Consider the following 21560-nt stretch of genomic DNA (forward strand, 5'->3'; position numbering starts at 1 on the left):
GCATACTGCTTTGTTGAACTATGAACTTTGGAAAGTTCTTCTCCCTCTTTCAGCTCTTCCTGCCTCCATGGTCCTCCCTTTTGGCCATTTTCCCTTTGCCCTTCAGATTTCAACTCTCTTACATCTTTAGTCTCTTCTTGGAATGTTGACCCCAACTCCTCACTTTAAGGGAAAATGAACATTTTCCCCTGAAGCCCTTCTTCCCTATTAGCCAAATTTTGAGTAAAGGTGGAAAATTCTCTCACATCAACTCAGGTTCCCCAGCATCAGACAGTGAGGTTCATTCTCTCTGTCCCATCCACCTGATTCCATCACTTACTACCAACTCTCAGCAGATGACAGGTTCTCCATCACAAAGTAATGAAATTCTTTTGTCTTTCCCATCCAGATGTCTCCAGCACTGCACTCTACTAACTCTCAGAGCAGATGCAAGTTCTCCATCATCCAGCAGTAATGTTCATTCTGTCCTTCCCACCCACGTAGCTCCATCATGGTCCTCTATCAAACCTCAGGATACCATACCTCTTTCATGTAGAACTTTGGCATCTAGCTCAGTCTTCCATTCTGTATCAACTTTTAAAACCATCCTCCAAGGTTTCAGGGGTTCTCAGTCATTGGCCATAGTCTCTTTGGCTCTTCTATGTGACACTCCTGCCATGTATTACTATTTGGGATGCCTAAGTGAGACAAGGTCTTTGTTATTTGGTGCCTTTGGGCACACTGCTTGCTTGGCCTAGAATGCCATTCCTCCTCTGTCTTCCTTCTAAAGCTCTGTTCCTTCTTTAGGTATCACCTTCACTGGGAGGCTTATGTTTTCCAACACTGCCATGCACAGGCCTTTATAGTAGGACTTACCATTTAGGCTCATGATACATTCTTCTTGGCACTTAACCACTTATCGTAAACTTACTGTACACTTAGGTTGTTCCAGGCAGCACAGAACTTTGATGACCCAACCATGTACCTGGTAAATGTTTAAGGGATCCTTTTTTATCATCAGAAACCACTGGCTTTACCACTGCACAATCAATTTCTCTTGTCCATGCTGAACTGGTTTTGAGAAACAGAAATTTGATTGTTACATAGCCACAATCAAATGGTAGCTTTCCCTTGGGTTTCATCTCTAAGCACATGGCTCTCCATTGCATTAACGATTCCTAAGCTACACATGCCTCAGTCATGAATCCAGAGAGTTTAGCACCTGCCCAATTCCCATTTAAGGAACTGGATTTTTGAAAGGCATATTTTTTAATTTATTGCCAGAGATGTAAAAAAAAATCAGTGTCTTGAAAGAGGACTATCAAGAGGCAGAGGATTCTAAGAGGAATTCCATTAAAATTATTTTCTTCTCTCTCTTTTTTTTTTTGAGATATATTATGATCATTTGTCCCAACATGTCAGCAGGTAACTTTTAGATAACTGTAGTGCTTATACTGGGACTAGGTCCAGAAATCGTATCATTCATGCCTGGAAAATTTGAAAGCTGTGACCTCAAACCCATAGGTCCCCTTCCCTGTTCATTGACATTGTCATAAAGTCACATCTGCGTGAAGCAGGTGGTAAATTGAGATGGGTTCCTAATGTCACTTTGGTGATATGATTGCACACTACTTTTCAGTAGCAGCATGGCATTACTTAGAACAATCCATTAGTAGGTAGTGTTTTGTATTCTACAAAGAACCTACAGAAATATAAATAACTCTAAACCCAGGATGCAATGCCAATTTAAACCATTTTTTTTTAGATTTTTAATTTGCATCTAACTGCTGGAAATCTCATACACTAGAGTCTGTAGTTTGCAGTTAAGACAGACACATTACTTGCCCTTTGCAAGATTTCTCCTATATGTGTACAGGCTGTCGGCTGAAAAGATATTAGAATATAATTTCCTTCTTTTGCAACAGGGTTTTATTCTAAAATCAATGCCACAACTTTCATAGCAAATGGGTTTGGTTGGTGTGTATTCATTTGCTGAACAGAAAATCATTGCTTAAATCATGTTGCTCCAAATAGGACTGACTAAAGCAAGCAAGATGGCATTGTCAAAGCCACCTCATATTCCAATTGACGTACTGTATTCTAGTGCTGACAACTGAAGGCTAGAGTTTTGATTAATCCATTTTCTTCTCATTATAAACACAATTTCTCTTCCCTGAAGGTTCCAGCAATCATGCTGGCAAGTGTTGGACCTTGACAGAACAATACTTATCCTTTTGTGGTCACTGTGTATACAAGACAGAAAGAGCTTATTTTGTTTTCTAACTCTCCTTGGGTATTATTTAAAGGGGATTACTTGTGAATGCATGTGTTTCAAGCTCAAGGCTGTATTTTGTTTTTCTCTTCCACTGAAAGAATATTAGAAAGAAGGAACAGGTGTATAATTAATGAAAGTATGACAGATACCTGCTGAGGAATTGTTTCGATGTTCACATTGAGGCAGCACCCAACGCAGGGCCCTCATGGCTAAGTGCAGATAGTGGGAGAGTGCCTTCTCGAAGCCTGCTTCAGTTCTGGACCACAGAAGTCAGGAATTGAAGATTGACCCAGATCCCCACAATCTCCAGGCTAAATTATTAAAGGCAATTGGAAGCTTGTTCTTCAGGCTGTTGTGGACATCACTACTGCTTTTGAGACTCTGCAACAGTTGAAAGCATCCCATGTTACCCTGTGACCACTTTGCTATTCGGTCACCAAACAGCTGGGAAGAGGAGGTGATGGAGTCCACTAAGAACTGGCTTTACGCAACAAGGAGGTAATGGGTTCTGTTTGTTTCTCATATCTTTATCACATATATTTTAAAAAGATATGTGATAAAACACATGGTCTCACAGTAGAAGATTTTGGAAATTACTGTTGGCCCCAAGTCCAAGACCAGTATGATGTGGATTTCACTTGAGGTCAACTCAGTGCAACTCAAAGTAAAATACCACTCACAGCAGGTGAATCTAGTAGGTAAACATGAGTCTGTACTCTGTATTATCTGCTTATCTGCAGCCTCTGAGTTCTATACCTGCTGTACACTGTGAATTGCTAAACTAATGTATCCTAATGCAATAGTTTTTATCAGAGTCAGCAGGACAGTTTAGTGAGGCAGAGAATGCCAAGTCCCACCTCACAAGTTTCTAATTCAGTAGTCTCAGATGGGGTCTGAGCTCCCAGGTGATGCTGTTTCTGCTGGCCCAGCAACTGAGTTTGAGAACCACGTTGTGAGACATTGGGCAAAGGAATCCCTTATTTGATTTAACTTAAAAATGAGGGATTTCAGTTCAGACCTGCCTAGGATGTTGGAATGTTTACTCATGAATGGGGAAGAGAGGAATTTACTAAATTATCATGTCTTAGATTCTTCATACATTACCTCATTTAATGCTCACAGTGGCCTGGCAGGTTAGGAGAATGGAAGCTGGGAGAAGTCAATGCCTTTGCTTACATCTGCGCAGGGAGCCAATGCTGAGGCTGGGATTCAGTGGGGGTGGACTGGCTCAGAAAAGTCAGACTTCCTATGATATCTGGGCTCCTCCTTATACCAGTTTGCCTCCATGTTTGTAAAGGAGATATTTTGAAGCCCCAGAAAAGGAAAAAAAGCAAGATCAAGTAAAGGCATGCATGTAGGCTGATTATGTGGGTCATCCATTCATTTGTGTGAGAAGGAGGCTGTCCAAATTCCAGGTGCCACCTCCTGAATCATACTGAACTCGCTTACTTCTGCCAGTAACATTGCTGACCTTATCCAAGTCCCAGTAGCTTTTCCATCAGGACCCTGACTTTACTGTCACTTCAATCAGGAACCCAGTCATCACCTCAATATTGAGAACAGACATATTCTAGAAGGGCTTCTAGTGAATCCTACTGGGAATGATGACTGCTATGTCATCTTGCCATGATGATGTCACTCAGAACGGGGCAAAACTCTACCTCTATCTCATAAGCTCTAGTAGTCATTTCTTACAAGGAAAGGGATCTATGCTTCTTATCACTTTAATGGTCAATGTGTATCCCAGCATTCCACATCAGTCATGTTAGAGTTTCATTAATTCATTCCACCCAGACACACAAGTTTAAGTTCTACTGAAAGCCTGACACACTGTGGTGGGCCAATTTTAGTAACCATGGTAGAAGAAAGAAGGAAGCAGACTTGGAGCAGAGAACCAAATTTAAATTCTGATGACCATCTGTTAATATTTATTGAGTTCCTACAAGAGGCATACTCCTTTGCAGGATTCTTCCAAGATTATCCAGTTTTTCCCCCTATAAATTCTCAACAGGATATTTTATGCCTTAATTTCCAATAAATATAGAGATATGGCATTATTTTTTGCTTAGGGTGAATTCTCATATTTTATAATGCAACATAACATCATAAAATAGAATAAGTGATCCAAGAACCAATCTTTTTCTATTAAAATTGAAAAACTCATATCTTTCTATTCCTTTAACTTTCTTATAGACTGCAATAAACAAGGCTCTTTTTTCAAAAAAGAGGGAATTCAACCTTCCCCTGTGCCCATACTCCATCCCCCTACAACCCCTGCACAACACACTCATTAATTCATGCTAAGTTCATTAAATAAAAGAGAGGGTCCTAAGAGTTATTATTGAAACATACTGGCAAGATTTTATCCTGATTCTCCAGCTGCCCTTTAATTATCCAGCAGAGCTAGGGCACGTAATAAAGTAATCCAGATAAATAACAGTTGGCATATTTTAAGTAAATGTCAAACCAGGTTAGTTTGTGGAGCTCTGCTTTTTCTCCATTAATGGAATGCCCATGGGAAATAACCAGTGATCTTTTGGTAAAAAAAAATACCAAATCGTGGGCCCTGAGTTTTCAATAAGTGCCAATTTGATCCCTAATGAAATATTATGTAGTCACTGTCAAAGTACTTCTAGAACTGCAGCTGCTTCTCTGTCTACCTGGTAACTGTGCAACCATGAGAACAGAGCAAAACACCCTTCTTTTGAGAAGGAGATGGGAACGATCAGGTAGCCCTTGTTTGTGTCAAGAGCATGGAACAAGAGGATATTCCTGAATGGAGGATTCAGGAGCTTTTACTCTTAGAAATTGGAAAAGTGCCATCTAAAAACAGGCTTAGGTTAATTGTGCATAATTGTGAGTCATTCATTAGCTATATAATTGTATGGCTGCTTTTATAGCTATGTTTACAAACATTTCTTTTGCATCTACTTGGCTTGATCTTTTTTGCAGTCCCTATGAATGCCAGGGTTTTCAGGCACACCTGCTCAGCAGGATCTATCTCACAATGTTCTTTATTTTGTTATAACACAAACTGCAAAGCATAAATGAAGATAATAACTCAAAGATGAGGACCAGTGCCACAACAAGTCCTAATCTCTAGTTTCAAACCACCCTTTTACACATCTTTGTTTAGTTTTTTTTTCTAGTCTCCTCACTGGCCATTCTAGAACTTCGTCATTGTTCTCCAGCCTCCTTACCAAACTCCTGTTGCTTTTTGCTCTCAACAGACATTACAGCTCCTGCGTTGCTCAGATAAGAAAGAGTGGCTCTGCGATGGGTTGTCTCTCAACTTTCTGAATCACACTTTCTTTAAGCTGATCTAGCTGGCCCAGGTGATGGCTAACAAAAACCTCTCTCAGCTCCCAGGGCTCTTTACCAATCTTTGTTTTCCCTTCCATATCATGCATGGTCTTGGATTTGTGTATAATTTTGGCTTTGTTTGTAATTTTTGTACTTGAAGACCACTCAATTCTTTTGACTTTGAAACTTCTTGGAATTTGGTTAACACTCATTCCTTGGCTCTATTTCTGAATGTCTCCTTTTCCTCTGCTCTTGGTACCAAAACTTCAGCATCATCTCCCACTGCATCAACCCTGTCCTTCCTCAAGGAAAGGTTCATACTGTTTTATACTTTAATTTTCTTAAGACAAACTTCTTAAGACAAACTTTGTCTACACTTACACACACACACACACACACTCACACACACACTCACAGAACATCCATTGTGCTCAAAGATCTACCATCCCTGGATTTCCCTCCCTGCATGTATCCAAATGATCTCCCTTGGGAGTGTCAATCTCTTCATTGACACTAGTTCCTGAGCACCTGATGACACTACCTGGACAGCGTCTACCAGTTAATTAGTCCCATTCTTGAAACTGTCTGCTCCTTTGCCTTTTGAGACCTTTCTCATGGTTTTCCTCTCGACCTTCTAACACCTCTATCATTTTGCTGGTCCTTTTTCCTCTGCCCTCCATTTTGGCACAAAGGTGCTCCCCAGGGCTGTTATTCCCATTCTACCTGTGCTCTCCAGATAAATTTCATTGACTTTCAAGTCTTGAAGTACCAATTCATGACAACGACTTTCAAATAATATATCTGGCCCACCTCTCTTCTGACATACGCCAATGCCACCTGGATAGTTCTAGAAGCATGACATCAACATGTCCAAATCCAAAATCATGGTTTTTCTCTTTCTACCTTCCTTATACTAATTTCAGGGCATCTGAAATCTTGGCTTCACGAAGACTCCTCCTCTCCTCGACTCCCTATTCAATGTATCAAAGCTGTGCTGGGGCTAACTTCCCCATTGCTCAGTTTCCCCACCCTTCCATTACTAGTGCTGTTCTTACCCTCTCTTCCCTGACTTGAGACTTGCAAGCCCAGCTCTAGGTTAAGTCAGATGCTAAAGTTAGGTAAATAATATAGCTTCTTTCCTCTACCTATGTATCCCATTCTATCAGTGGTTTTTAACTTTGGGCAAAACATGAAATTCACTTAGGGAGCTTTAATGAAATACCAATGCTTAGGTCTCAACTCCCTAAAATATGTTGTAATCAGTCTGGGATAGAGCTATACAGTGGAATTCCACAACTCCCCAGGTGGTTCAAATGTGGACCAGGGTCAGGAATGTCTTTATGTCCATTGTCTACATGTCTTTACATCAGTTCTTTGCTACAAAAGCCCCAGTTTTTCCATGTGACAGAGCATACCTGTATAAGACATCACCTGGGTAAGACTAAGAGTGTCTGAATACATTGTGAAAAGACCCAGAATTTCCTGGTAGTTGTAGCCAGAGGGTGGCATCACTTGTACAGCTGCTGAGAGCTACAGCAGCAGTCAGTTTTTCTCAGCTGGACAGCACTCCTGGACATAGTTTCCTAACTGCCTCCTTACCTCTGCATGACAAATGTGTTGTCAATTCCCACAGCCTGCCTCCCTGCTTAACACTTTACACTGCACATGTGAAGATGTTGTGGAAAGTGTGGCCATATGATGAATGGTTTTCAGTTTCACTGAGCTTTCAAGAATGGAACACTTCTCTTGCTCAAGAAAGCCAGAACATTTGCTTTAAAAAAACAAGCAGCACATTCTAAGCACATTGGGTACAAGATGACAACTAATATTTCTATGCAATAAAGCCAGGTGTGACAGACTGAAATATGATCCCTAAAAAGATATATTGAAGTCCTAACCCCAGCATTTCAGAATGTGACCTTGTTTGGAAATATGGTCCTTACAAGGCTAATGGAGCTGAAGTGACATCGTGATCATGGGCCCTAATCCAACTGGACTTGTATCATTGTAAATGGGAAATTAGTAAAGAGAGACAGACATGCACAAAAGGAAAACAATGTGAAGATACACTGGGAGAATGCCATGTGAAGCTAAAGGATGCCACTATAAACTATAGGATGCCAATGACGGGGACAAACAACCAGAAGTCAAGAAGACACAGGGGAAGATTCCTCTACAGTTTTCAGAGGAAGAATGGTCATGTCAACATCTTGATTTTAGACTTCTAGCCTCCAGGACTGTGTGGCACTATGTTTCTATTGTTTTTGATCTATAGTTTGTAGTACTGTGTTATGACAGCCAAAAGGGCGGGTCTATATTAGGTGTTACTATCCATTGTCAGAGGCACAGGCACTCTTAGATCCTTTCTAGCCCAGGAACCCTCTGAATCAAGGTTTACTATTCACTAATCTGAACTCCCCCTCCCTGTGCCTTTCTTCCCCTGGGATCAGTTACCCTTCCAACCCACTTGTAGTCTATTTCCACTTCCTTGGCAGAAGTCTACACAGCGCATATTTCAGAGGTTTACTCACTGCTCCCTGCAGATATGGGAAATCTGCAATGGATTTCTCTCTCTCTCTCTCTCTCTCTCTCTCTCTCTCTCTCTCTCTCTCTCTTTTCGACAGGCAGAGTGGACAGTGAGAACTAGAGACAGAGAGAAAGGTCTTCATTTTCTGTTGGTTCACTCCCAATGGCCGCTGCGGCCGGCATACCATGCTGATCTGAGGCCACGAGCCAGGTGTTTCTCCTGGTCTCCCATGCGGGTGCAGGGCTCAAGCACTTGGGCCATCCTCCACTGCACTCCTGGGCCACAGCAGAGAGCTGGACTGGAAGAGGGGCAACCGGGATAGAATTCGGTGCCCTGACCGGGACTAGAACCCGGGGTGCTGGTGCCATAGGCAGCGGATTAGCCTACTGAGTCGCAGCGCCGGCCCTGCACTGGATTTCTTTAAAAAAATACTTCCTTGCAGATATTGGGGTATAAACAGCTCCTTGCAGGCTATTGCTTTATAAATGGTCTAAGACACCATTTAATGTGTGGATATTATGAGAGCACCTCATTAAATTCCTGGAAAATGGGATTAAAACATAGACTTTTATTTTTTACTATTTTAAATTTTATTTATTTATTTATTTGAGAGGCAGAGAGACAAATAGATAGATGGAAGGAGATTTTCCTTTGATTTGATTTTTCAACAAATACCTACAACACCTGGGGCTGAGCCAGGCTGAAGCCAGGATCCTGGAACTCAATCTGGGTCTCCCATGTGGTTTGTAGGGATCCAAGTACTTGCTGCCTCTCAGGGTGTGTATTAGTGGGGACGCTGAAATTGGGAGCAGTGTCAGTATTCCAACCCAGGCACTCTGATTTGGGATGCTGGTGTCTCAAGTGGCATCTTGACCACTGTACCAAACTCTAGCCCTGTTAAGTTTATTTTGCTGCAAACTTTTTTAAAAAAATCATGCACAGTGGGGCTGGCACTGTGGCATAGCAGATAAAGCTGCCTCCTGCAGTGCTGGCATCCCATATGGGTGCCAGTTTGAGACCGGCCATTCCACTTCCAATCCAGCTCTCTGCTATGGCCTGGGAAAGCAGTAGAAGATGGCCCAAATCCTTGAGCCCTTGCACCTGCTTGGGAGACCCGGAAGAAATGTCTGGCTTCTAGCTTTGGATCAGGGCAGCTCTGGTGGTTGTGGCCATTTGGGGAGTGAACCAGCGGATGGTAGACCTCCTTCTCTCTCTGTGTAACTCTAACTTTCAAATAAATAAATAAATCTTTAAAAACAAAAAAGAAAACCATGCACAGGGCCAGCATTGTGGCATCTGTGATGATGGCATTCAGTTATGTCTGGCTGCTCCACTTCCATTCGAGCTCCCTGCTAACATGTCTGGGAAAGCAGTGGAAGATGGCCCAAGTGTTTGGAACCCTGCCACGCATGTTGGGAGGCCAGACAAAGTTCCAGGTTCCTGGCTTTGGCTTGACTCAGTCCCAACTATTGTGGCCATTTGTGGAGTGAATCAGTGGATAGAAGATCTCTTCTCTTTGTTTGTAATTCTGTAATACAAATAAATAAAATAAAATCTTTAAATAGGAAGTTTTTTTTTTTTTTAAAAGAAATACATGCATGATTCTTTCCAAACACTTATTTTCACTGGCTTTTTGAAGACCCTTGTATGCAGAAAGCATCATATATATATATATATATATATATATTTATCATTCTCTTCATCTTCACATCAACCTTGTGCCATAGGTAATATCACCTCAACCTCTAAGACTCATCAGCTTCTTGTGGCCTGCTGCCTCCTGGGTATGATGATAGCTTCAGGCTACTGATGGTGCAAATCTTGCTTGAGATGTTAGTAACTAGGTCTCTTACATTTCTCTGGTAACTAATCAATGACTACAGATTTTTTTAAAAGATTTATTTATTTATGAGAGCGAGAGCGCATGCAAGAGAGAAAGATACCCTCTATCTACTGGTTCACTCCCCAGATGCATGCAATGGCCGGTGCTGGGCCAGGCTGAAATGAGGAGCCAGTAGCTTTTGAGTCTCCCATGTGGGAGTCCTTGGACCATCTTCCACTGCTTTTCCCAGGCCATTATTAAAGCCTTTTAAACACAGGTATTTTGTTCAAGCTGTGGGGATCCTTGTAACTACTCTACTTGACAAGTGCTCCACCATGTGTCCCACTTTGGTTATATAAAGCTCCTAGCAGAGGATTTAATTATTGATCCAACCAACATTTCTTAGGTGTCAGTTGCTATGGCAAACTTGGGGAACTCAAGCTCTCCTGATTCCACTTAACTTTTCAACAGGAAATGTTTTCTCTCTGTTGTTTGTATTTAAGAATTCTTTATATATTCTGAATACAAGTCTTTCCCTAGATTTGGTGATTGCAAATATTTTCTCTCAGCAAAAATACCCTCCTGTATTCCTCCCTCTTTTTTAAAAGACATTTATTTATTTGAAAGGCAGGGTGGCAGAAAGAGAAGAAGACACAGAGATACATATTTCATCTGTCGGTTCACTGGACAGAAGTCCACACAGCCAGGGCTAGGTCAAGTTGAAGCCATGAGCCTACAACTCCAACCAGGTCTTCCACATGGGTGGCAGGAACCTGAGTTCTTGGGCCATCACCTGAAGCCTTCCCAGGGGAATTAGCAGCAAGCAGGATCAGAGGTTCAGAGTAGCTGGGACTCAAACTAGCACTCCAGTATGGGATACGGGTGTCCAAAGTGGTGGCTTAACTGGCTGAGCCACAGTGCTTGCCCCACTCCTGTTCTTGATGTACTTAGAATCTCATGGGAGAGGACAGACATGCTGTCTTGACTCATTCACTTCAGTTCCAATCCTTCAGTTCCATTGCTGAGGCCAGGTAGCCTAGCCTAAGGGGTCCTGGCCTAGCTAGTGTGGAGGTTCTGTGTGTTTTTTACTTTGTTGAGACTGTGTAAGTGTTATGTATACTAAAAACTCCTAAAAGATATATAATTACCAAGAGGTAATTCTGGTTTACTTATGTAAAAAAAATCCCAAAACAGACATTTAAAATTTTAATTCCCATCTAGACTAGTGAATCTATAAATAGTCTTGACACTGTGGCAGTGCAAATAATTCAAATAATATGAACAATTTTTTCCTAATACTATAAAGTAATTTTCCTAGGAAATAGTTGTAATACTCATGTGTCTATTCCCCTTTTTACTTTATTTAGCCTATTACCTTTAGCTGAATCCATGGGCAGCTATATCTTTGCAACACAAGTGTTGAACTGAGGTAAGTACATACAGCCATATGCTGGAAGATCTTGTTCAATATTCATTGCAGATGTCTTTAAACAATAGCTGTGAGTATTTCTCACAGAAGCCCAATGGATATAAAACTTACATAGAAGTACCCAGATCAAACTTCCTTGAGGGACATACTGGAAAATTTTTAGAGACTTTGATTTATTAGCTGAATAATGAACTTGGGAAAACCATGATAGCATAGACTACACACTTTTTGGCTCACATTTGAGTGGTAGGAATTTTACCCACCCAAATATCAACACAGGAAGTTACTCGTGATGTCCTAAATAACCTCTGAGTGTTTGGCACCCCTTCCAGGACAGCATCTTTGCTCCAAGGTCATAAATGTGTCTCTGCCTCTGCTTCGGCATGCTGCAGCCTCAGGCATTTCTGCTTTAGATGGACCATTTTTCAGGAAAGCTTGTTGTCATAGAGATGAGCTCATCTCCTAGTGCATCTTTCTCTTATGCATTTATTTAAAGACATATTATATTTATTTGAAAGGCAGAGTGACAGCAAGAGAGATGGACAGACAGAAAGAGGTTTCCATGCATTGGTTCACTTCAGGATGGTGCCAGGAAGTCAGGAACTCCACCAAGTCTCCCACTTGTGTGGCAGGGGCCCCAAGGACTTGAGCCATCTTCTGTTGCTTTTCCAGGCACATTAGCAAGGAGCTGGATCAGAAGCAGTTTTGCAGGGACTCATACCAGCATTCAGATATTGGATGCTGGTGTTGCAGGTGGCAGCTTAACCTGCTGTGCCACAAGGCCACCCCTTCTCTTATTTATTTTAAATGAAGACTTGCACAATGAGTTTTATTTTGCTTCAATGCACAGTTCTATGAGATTTCAGTGTGTGTGTTCATATTACCACTACCACAATCAGGATATAGAAAAGCTCCATATCCCACAACATCCCATCACTTTGCACTCACATCCTCTCCTCACGCTGGCCTCTGGAAACCACTGCTCTGATGTCCATCACTAAAGTTTCATCTTAGCAAACCTCATGTAAATGGAATCCTACTGTGTGTAATCTTTGGATTCTAGCTTTTGTTTCACTCAGGAGCATAATCTTTAAGATTCATCAACTTTTATATATCAACAGTCTGTTAACTTTTATGACTGAGTAATATTCCATTGCATGGACAGAGAACAGTTATTCATTTATTCCTCCATTGAAGGAAGGTGCCAAAGCTCAAGAAGTGGCTGTGACAATCTTCATTCCCACATGGAGTATGGAAGCCCCGGCTGCTCCGCGTCTTTGGCAGCATTTGCCATTGTGGGTATTGTGTTATCAGATATTGTGTAATAATAGTAATTGTGATTTTAATTTACATTTCCCTAATGAACAAAGGCACTGGGCATCTTTTCCTTTGCAATGTATCTGTCCAACTTGATGCACTATTGGCCCAAGTCTTTTGGCATTTCTTTTGCTTTAAATGCAATTTAAAAAATAAGCACTACTTTTTAAAAAGTTTTAGATTTATAAGGAATTTGCAAATATAGTATGTGGTTCTCCATCCTCTGTACTAGAGTTGCCCCAATATTAACATTTTACATAGATATGATGCATTTATTATAATTACTGGAGCAATGTTGACATGTTATTATGAACTAGAATCCACACTTAATTCAGATTTATTTAGTTTTTACCAAATATCCTTTTTCTGCCCTGGGATCCTATCCAGAAGATCACATTACATTGAGTCATCTTTGCTCCTGAGGCTCCCTCTTGGCTGGGAGAGTTTCTGAGACTTTCTGTTTTTAGTAATTAATACTTTTGAGGTATGTTGGTCAGGTATTTTGCAGAACACCCCTCAACTGGGTATTATCTGATGATTTTCTTATGATTAGACTAGGGTTGTGTGTTTCAGTGCGGAAGGATTCCATTGTCATCACATCTTATCTAGCGAACATAAGTGTTAATGCGACATCACTTTTCATAGTGGCCCTGGTCACTTGGCTGAGGTAGTGTTTCTTGGGCTTCCCACTATAAAGTTACTGTGCTCCCTTCCCATACTGTGCTCTTTGGAAGGAAGTTCCTAGGCGCAATGGTTACTCTCCCCCACCTTGACAGAAAACTATTTAAATGACATGTAATTCTTCTGCTCTGTCTCAGTTTTCAACCAAGTGCCTTTATTTACTGTCGAGCGAGCGTTACAAGCTCTTTTTATATTCTGCATACAAGTTCTGTGTCAACACTGTTAGTTTCAAATACTCCAAGTCTATAGCTTGTCTCTTTAATCTCTGAATGGTATCTTTGGTAGGGCCAAAGTTTTAAACTGCACTCAAATCCAAATTATTCATTTTCTGTCCTCTAGAGAGCCAGAAAGCTGGGCTGGAGTCACTTGCCTCTGCGGGAGTCACATTTGTGGCTACACAGCAGGAGGATATGCCATACTTTTTAGGGATCACAGCCCCTTGGCCAGGACAAGAAGATTCCCATTATGCATGGGGCACCTGAAGACTCCTCTGTAGCTGCTGTAGTGAATGGTCTGGAGGCTTGGGCATGAGAGAATTGTCAGACGAAGGCTCATATTTCCTGAGTCAAGCTAGAAGGCTTCTCCTGCTGTCCTCTGTCCATACCAAAGTCTGCTTCCAGGTTTTGGGCTGCCTTGGTTCCTGGTTGGGTAACTGTAGGGACATAGGAAACTCCCCCTTTCAGTGGTATTTCAAATTCTGGTCTTTTTCCCCAGTGCGCCTGCTCCAACCACTTTTCAGAATCCTCCAACAGCAGTCCCATACCTTCTTTCTAGGCTTTCTAGCTCCAGGTCCAGGGCAGAGTTGGTTAGTCTTTGGGGAACTCCTGGCCAAGTTCTTGCCAAAGGCCAATTTGTCTTGGTGCTTTCTCAGGGAGACTCCATTCTCAAGCTTCATGTGGGCAGCATCAGAACTGTAGTCTCCTTCCCCCACCTAAAAGGGGGCCTAGTTGCAGGATTCCAGATTCCAGGTCTCACAGGTCCAAATAAGCAGAAAAACACTCAGGATACTTTTGTCAATACGTGCTTTGTTAGATGGTTAGAGACCATAAACGTTAGGATGAGTTTCTAAGGCAGAGTTTTGGTAGGCTGGTGACAAATTCTCCCTTTTATCCATATCAAAGACTAATCTAATCTAAATTCTCATTTCTACAAGGAAACTTCAAAAGGTTCACAGAAAATGGAATTAAAAGGATAAATTTATCTTGGTGCAAAGAAATTTTGAAACCCATGTATATGAAGGGTTCTTAAAAATTCATTCAAAATGCAAATTATGAAAATCCTATGCTTGGATTTTAAATTTTTTTGCACCAAAATCAATTATCTTTTTAAGTCCATTTTTCTTGAACTTTTGAAATATTCTCGTATTTTAAAGTGGTTTAGTGGAAAGATCTTGGAGTGAGAATCAAAGGCTTGATTCTAGTCCTAGACATGTACTCATTGTGAGGGCAAATCAATTAAGTTCATTGAGTCTGTTTTCTCAAACTTAAAGTGGTATAACCAACTACTCAGAGTTGATATTAGGGTCAAATGTCTCTGCAACTGATAAGCTTATCAGTTGGCTGCACCCTCTTATCATAGGTCCTGACATTCTGTACTTCCCCGGGTATAACTCTCATCCTAACACAAGTACTTGTCATATGATTCTTCTTAGTGAACTATAATCTTCATAAAGGCAGGTACTGTATTTATCTGATTCACAACTATATTTCTAGGATGTAGAAGCTGCTAAACAAATGTGTTCAATTCTACTTTTATAAAAGTTATTAAAATGATTATATGGTTATGATGTCATATATATATATATATATATATATATATATATAAATAATATTGCATTGTGGTCACCAACACAAACTTATGTTTAACAAGCATAACCGAGGAAGAATTTAAGCCAAGGTAAATAATTAATGAAAATTAATTTTCTGGAGAAAGATGGATTTTTATTATGACTCCCACCAACCAAAAGCCTTATTCTATTCAAAGATTCAGGTTTGGTATCTAGATACTCCTAAGAGAAGAAAATACAGTAATCTAAAGAAGAATATATCCTTCTTCAGGTTGTCAGCTTGACATATTCAGGACAGACTCTCTCCTTCAGTGCTTAACATTTTGATTCATAGACTAAGATCTCAGAGCTGAATAAAATGGAAATAAGTCATCAGAATGTCAACATGGATTTTATGACATTCTAGAAGAAATCGAGAGGGAACACATGAGAGCTCAGGTGTCCTGAGAGTTCAGTGCACATTGTCTTGGAAGTACTTGAGCAGTGTGTGGCATCTTGGGATGATTACAAAGTAGGCTAACGATTACTCATTTTGATAATAGGTCTTTAGCTTCTGGATCAGGGTTCTCCAGAGAAACAGAGCAATAAGAATGTATGTATATGTGTGTGTGTGTATATATATGTATACACACACACACATATATATAAATCATGTATATATAAATGTATGTATATGTGTATATATATGTGTATATATATATATATATATATATAAATCATGTGATTCTAGAAGTAGAGAAATCTCATGATTTGTCATTTGCAAGTTGTAGACCTAGGAAAGCCAGTGGTGCAGTGGTATAGCTTCATTATGAGTCCAAAGGCCCCAGAAAGAGGGGAGCCAATAGAGTAAAATCCAGTCCAGGCACAGGAGAAGTCCAGATGATTTTTCCCTGCTCAAACAGTGAGGCAGAAACTATGAACAATTCCTTCTTGCTCTCCTTTTTCTTCTACTCAGGCCTTTCATGAACTAGAAAATTCCCACTTGTACTAGGAAGAGAATCTACTTTACTAATTCGACCAATTCAAATGCTAATGTCATCCACAATCACCCACCATACTCATCCAGTGATAACGTTTAACCAGATATCTGGGCACCCCTCACCCAGTCAAGGTGACTCAAAATTAACTATTGTAGCATCTATAATGATCTTTCAAGATGGTCTTTTTATTTTTTAAGATTTATTTTATTTATTTGAAAGACATGGTTATGGATAGTGAGGGAGGGACAAAAAGAGAGAGGTCTTCCATCCTGCTGATTCAGTCCTCAAATGGCTGCAACGGCCAGGGCTTGGTCAAGCTGAAGCCAGAAGTCAGGAGTTTCATCTGGATCTCCCATGTGGGTGCAGGGGCCCAAGCATTTAGGCCATCCTCTGTTGCTTTTGCAGGCTAAATAGCAGGGAGCTGGATCAGAAGTGGAGCAAATGAGACTTGAGCTGGCACCCATATGAGATGCTCGTGCTGCAGGCAGCAGCTTAACCCACTACTCACTCCATAACTCTAGCTCCAATGGTCTTGTTTACAGTCATATTCATACTTTTCTATTTATCTTCATACTTCCTTTAAATCTGTTCCTCTCCTATTTATTCTCATTTCTGGCTAATGGTAGGTACAAGTTGGTCATCCAAGTCTGAAGATGTGGTTATCCCAGACCACACTCTTTCTGTCACACCCATATTCACTTGGTCAGCCACTTCTTTTGCTTCTACTTCTTCAGTATTTCTTGCATCCATCTTCTCCTATGTTTCTATTGACTAAGCCACAGGTTGGTCTCTCTCTCATCAATGCATATGCCAATTAGGTTCATTGAACCATTCCACAATATTCTAAACTATGATAACTATATACAGTGCTTGTGAATCTAAAACATGTCAGTTAACAAAATTAAGGAGAGATAAAAGATAAATTATTATAAGGAACTTAATGTTACATATTTCTGCAGTTTCTAATTTCTAAAATAAATCAAACTGTGTATGGTATTCTATAAACAGTAGGATAGGGAAAAGATTTATTATTTATTTATTTGTTTCAATCTGATCCCTCTCCTCCAAGACCCTTCCCCTCAAAGCACTGAATGATTACAGTTCTTTAAACAAAAACAGCATAAAATTTAGCAATGCAAAAGTAAATATCATAAACTTTTCAATGACACTCTACTCCTTTGATGGTTTTGGGATGCCATCAGCCAACTCAGGCAAAGAGCAAGAACCCCTGTTGAAGCTTATCTCATAGAATAATGGTTTGTAGGGGGCTAGGGCTGTGGCATGGTAGATAGAGCTGCTGCTTGCAGCACTGGCATCCCATATGGGTGCCAACTTGAGTCCTGGATGCTCCACTTCTGATCCAGCTCCCTGCTAATGTGCTTGGAAAGGCAGTGGAAGATGGCCCAAGTGTTTGTGCCCCTGCACCCATGTGGGAGACCCAGATGAAGTTCCTGCCTCTTGCTTTGGCCTGGCCCAGCTGTAGCCATGGTGGCCATTTGGGGAGTGAACCAGCATTTGGATAATCTCAAATAATAATAATAATAATAATAATGGTGAGTAACACAAAATCACAACAGAGGCCACATTCACCTAAGTAACTTTCTTCATAAAGAAAAACGAAACTTCAAATTTTACAAGTTGATGAGGCTTGAACTAATGTGAAAATAACTTCTAGGATATTAAAAATATTAATAACAAATTGAATTCATTTTAAATTAAAATAACCCACATGTACTTCTAATCTGTATTGCTTTATTTGTTCTATAATACTTGAGTACTCATTATTTTCCTTTTTGAAGAATCTTACTATCTGTGGGTGCCACCCTGTTCTCTACTTGTAATTTCACACTTGACCACAGAACAGGGGAGCAGAATAAAGCTGATGATATGTAAATGGAAGCTTTGAAGATGGAAGCACCAGGTTGTTCCTAAACAGAAGAAAAATTGCAGTTGCTTTTATTTGATTGAGAAGAAACAAATGTCTCAATACATAATTTCAATTGCTTTCTAGACAAAGAGTGTATTTTCTAGGGTTTGAGTTTTCTACTGAACATGAGAACATTATGGTAGTTTGAGAATTATCTTGTTCATTTCCTTTGCTTTTAGAAATAGTCCAATTTTCTTCCAGAAATAAGAGGGGATTTCAAACAGTACATGGAATAATGCAATTAAGAGATGTGTTTAATGTAAATGGTTTTAAAATTACATTTAATGTAAATGTTTTTAAAAATCCATGCATAGTTTTTTTTTAAATAATATGTACCTTCTATTAACTTTCTGAAGATTCCTCATCTATATGGATTTCAAAATATTTTTGCCCCCCAAGAAACTTACCTTTTTAAAAATTTTTTTAATTTTAATTTTAATTAGTTTTTAACAGATTCAATATGCTTTGTAGATACAATTCTAAGAACATAATGAAGCTGACTTTTCTTTAATAAAAATTGTATTTACTTAGAAGCATTCAGAATGTCACAAAAGAGGTGTAAGTTTTTTTTTTTTCTTTCAATTACAGAGTGGTATTCAGTTAACAGAACAACAATTATCGTGTGTAAGCTGCATCAGAAACTGAAGGTGAAAACATTTCCATCTCCATATATAACTAATATGTGTTGTGCACCAACAAGAACCTGCTTTAAATTTCTATGCCAATGTATAATCCAACATGGTACCAGGCAAGGTAGTGGCTACTGAAAATACCACCAGCACAGGGCTATCTAGAGATACATTCAGTAGTACGTTAACTATTCAAAAAAAGGCAATGTGCAGTGTAAAAACAAATTTTCCATAGCCTTACATTTCATTTTTTTTTTCTTTAAAAGGAGTTCATTGTTTACAGGGGTAAATGACAAGAATAAAAGACAAGAATAAAAAATTGCACTAGAACAAATTTATTCATCATCTTCATCTTCCTCCTCCTCCTCTTCATCTTCTCTTCTTCCTCCTTTTTCTTGCTCTTTTCAGGCAATACGACTCCCTTTTTCACTGCATCAGGTTTTCCTTTAGCCCAGTATGCGGCAATATCCTTTTCAGATTTTTCCTTCAGGTCAGCAGCCTTCTGTTCATAGGGCTGCTTGTCCTCTGCAGCAGTGTTACTGTACATTCCTAGTTTCTTTGCAATATCACCAATGGTTAGGCCAGGATATTCTTCTTTGATTTTTGGCCAATACTTAGAACAGAACAAAGAAAAGGCCAAAGGAGGCCTCTTGGGTGCATGGGATCCTTGAACTTCTTTTTTGTCTCCCCTTTAGGACGAATATAAGTTTTTTATTTGCTTTTTAAAGATTTTTAAAATTTTTTATTTGAAAGGCAGAGCTACAGAGAGACAGAGGTCTTCAATCTGCTGGTTCACTCCCTAAATGGCTGCAACGACTGGAGCTGAGCAATCCAAAGCCAAGAGCTTCTTTCAGGTCTCCCACGTGGGTGCAGTGGCCCAAGGACTTGGGTCATCTTCTACTGCTTTCCCAGGCCATAGCAGAGAGCTGGATCGGAAGTAGAGCAACCAGGTCTCAAATGGGCACCCATATGGGATGCTGGCATTGCAGGTGTCTGACTCCCGCTACACCGGCCCTGGGATATAGGTTTTCACATTTATTTCATAACAAGCCTTGTGCACCTTTACCAGGTCTTCAAATTTTCCCTTCTCTGTAGCAGACATGATCTTTCACCTCTCTAAGAACTTAGAAAACTCTGAACAGTTGAGGGAAGCTTGCTTCTTGTGCTCCTCCTGTCAGGTTTGCACAAAGAATGCATATAACGACATTTTGCATCTCAGTGTCTCAGGATCTCCTTTGCCCGTGTTTAGTTATTTTTTCTCAGTACTGAGTTGCCCAGTACCTGTCTGGCTCTTACTTGCCCTGGTGCTGTCTCCATAAACGTAAGTTTTCATTCCATTTTCCTCAAGAATTTTGAAATACTCTTGTAGATTTTCTTATTGTGGTTTCAGACTCTGGATTTGCAAATTTAAAGGGTTTTATTTAAACAAAACCTAGATAGTCTTTAATCCAGGAAATAAATTAGACTATTTGGCAAATGGGAAGGTAGATAAATTAACAATAATCAAGTAGTGTCACATAGAGAATCAATTCATCTATGCTGTGCCATTTAAGAAGAGTAAATTTCATTTCTTTATCCAGTAGCATTTTTAACCACTCTCTATTAAGGGATACCAAGTGAAGTTACAAAGTGTTTAATAGTGTTTTTGTACTCCAAGTGTGATTCAAGAAACAACAATATTAGCAATATTTGTGAACCTGAGGCCTAATCTCAGGTCCTGTTTCATAGTTACGGAATTGGAATCTGCATTTTATCAAGGTTTCATAGAATTAGGGTCACCAGAATTTGCACATGAATTGACAGGATAATACAAAAAATATATTTGTTTCTCTGAAATTCAGCTTTAATTGGGAGTTGTATATTTTATTTCAAATCCAGCAGATAATTTGGTGACCATTATAGTCTGAGAAACAGGGCTGGAAGGCTGTGATTTTTAAAATGTAGTGTAGCCCAAAGTCCCCTGGAGAGCTAGTTAAATCACATCTGGCTGGGTCCAATGCCAGAGTTTCTGATTAGGGCCTCCAAATGTATACTTCACAAGTTTCTGGATGAGGCTATTGCTGCTGGTTTAGGGAGCAGAATTTGAGAACCACTTTTACAGAACACTTATATTTAAATGTGACTCTCCACTGCAATCAGCTGTAGATTTTGGATAAAATATCAATGCCTGCCTGCAGAGATTCTGACTTCTTTGGTCCAAGGTACACATGAAGTGTCCCAAGGTTCTCAAGTGACGTGTTGCAAAGTTTAAGGACTATATATGACAGCTTTCTCCCCCTTTATGAAATTTAAATATAAAGGTTATTTCTAGAGATTTATACAGCTGAGTGAGCTATGTTAATGCTAAACAAAACATTTTAAAGAATAATATTGATGCTAAAGTTCTAAGGACTTATGAATAAGTGGTCCATTTATAATCCCACGTGATCACCACATTTTCTAGTTTCTGTATGTGATGCTTTGACGTGTTAGGCCTTGCAGATGTTGTAGGGACTGTCCCTCTCAGGGTAAGCATGATCCTAGGATACCACACAGTTTGCTTCTGAGCTTTCATTGCATATGCAAGTCAATCAATCAAACCTCCAATCATCTTTATGAAGCTCCTAGAATTTGGAGTTACTTCCCTATCTGAATCACTTTAGGACCAGGTACCAGCAACCACTTCAGTCCCAACGTCCCAGAGCATGCTGAAATTACTCAGTCCAGCCAATCCTAACCCCTTCACTTCGCTTTGTCACTTCCTTCTACAGAAGCACAATCAAGGCTCTCGCATCTACTTCCTTCCTTTCTTGCCCCCTGCCTGACTCTGATGTTCCCCCATGCAGCCCTGCATGATGTGCCACGCCTCTTCTTATTGGATATCTGTGAGTAGAACACACTTCTTGCATGACAATCATTTCCATGA

At 40.0% G+C, this 21560-nt stretch overlaps 1 protein-coding gene and 1 pseudogene across 2 annotated transcripts in view; both read right to left on the reverse strand.

Annotated features, from left to right (window-relative positions):
- KCNB2 (potassium voltage-gated channel subfamily B member 2) overlaps window positions 1-21560 on the reverse strand; it is a 444644-nt gene that overhangs the window by 199836 nt on the left and 223248 nt on the right. The window lies entirely within an intron of this gene.
- On the reverse strand, window positions 18991-19904 carry LOC133758177 (high mobility group protein B1-like; annotated as a pseudogene).

This window comes from Lepus europaeus, chromosome 4 (assembly GCF_033115175.1).
Source record: "Lepus europaeus isolate LE1 chromosome 4, mLepTim1.pri, whole genome shotgun sequence".
NCBI classification, from domain to species: Eukaryota; Metazoa; Chordata; class Mammalia; order Lagomorpha; family Leporidae; genus Lepus; species Lepus europaeus.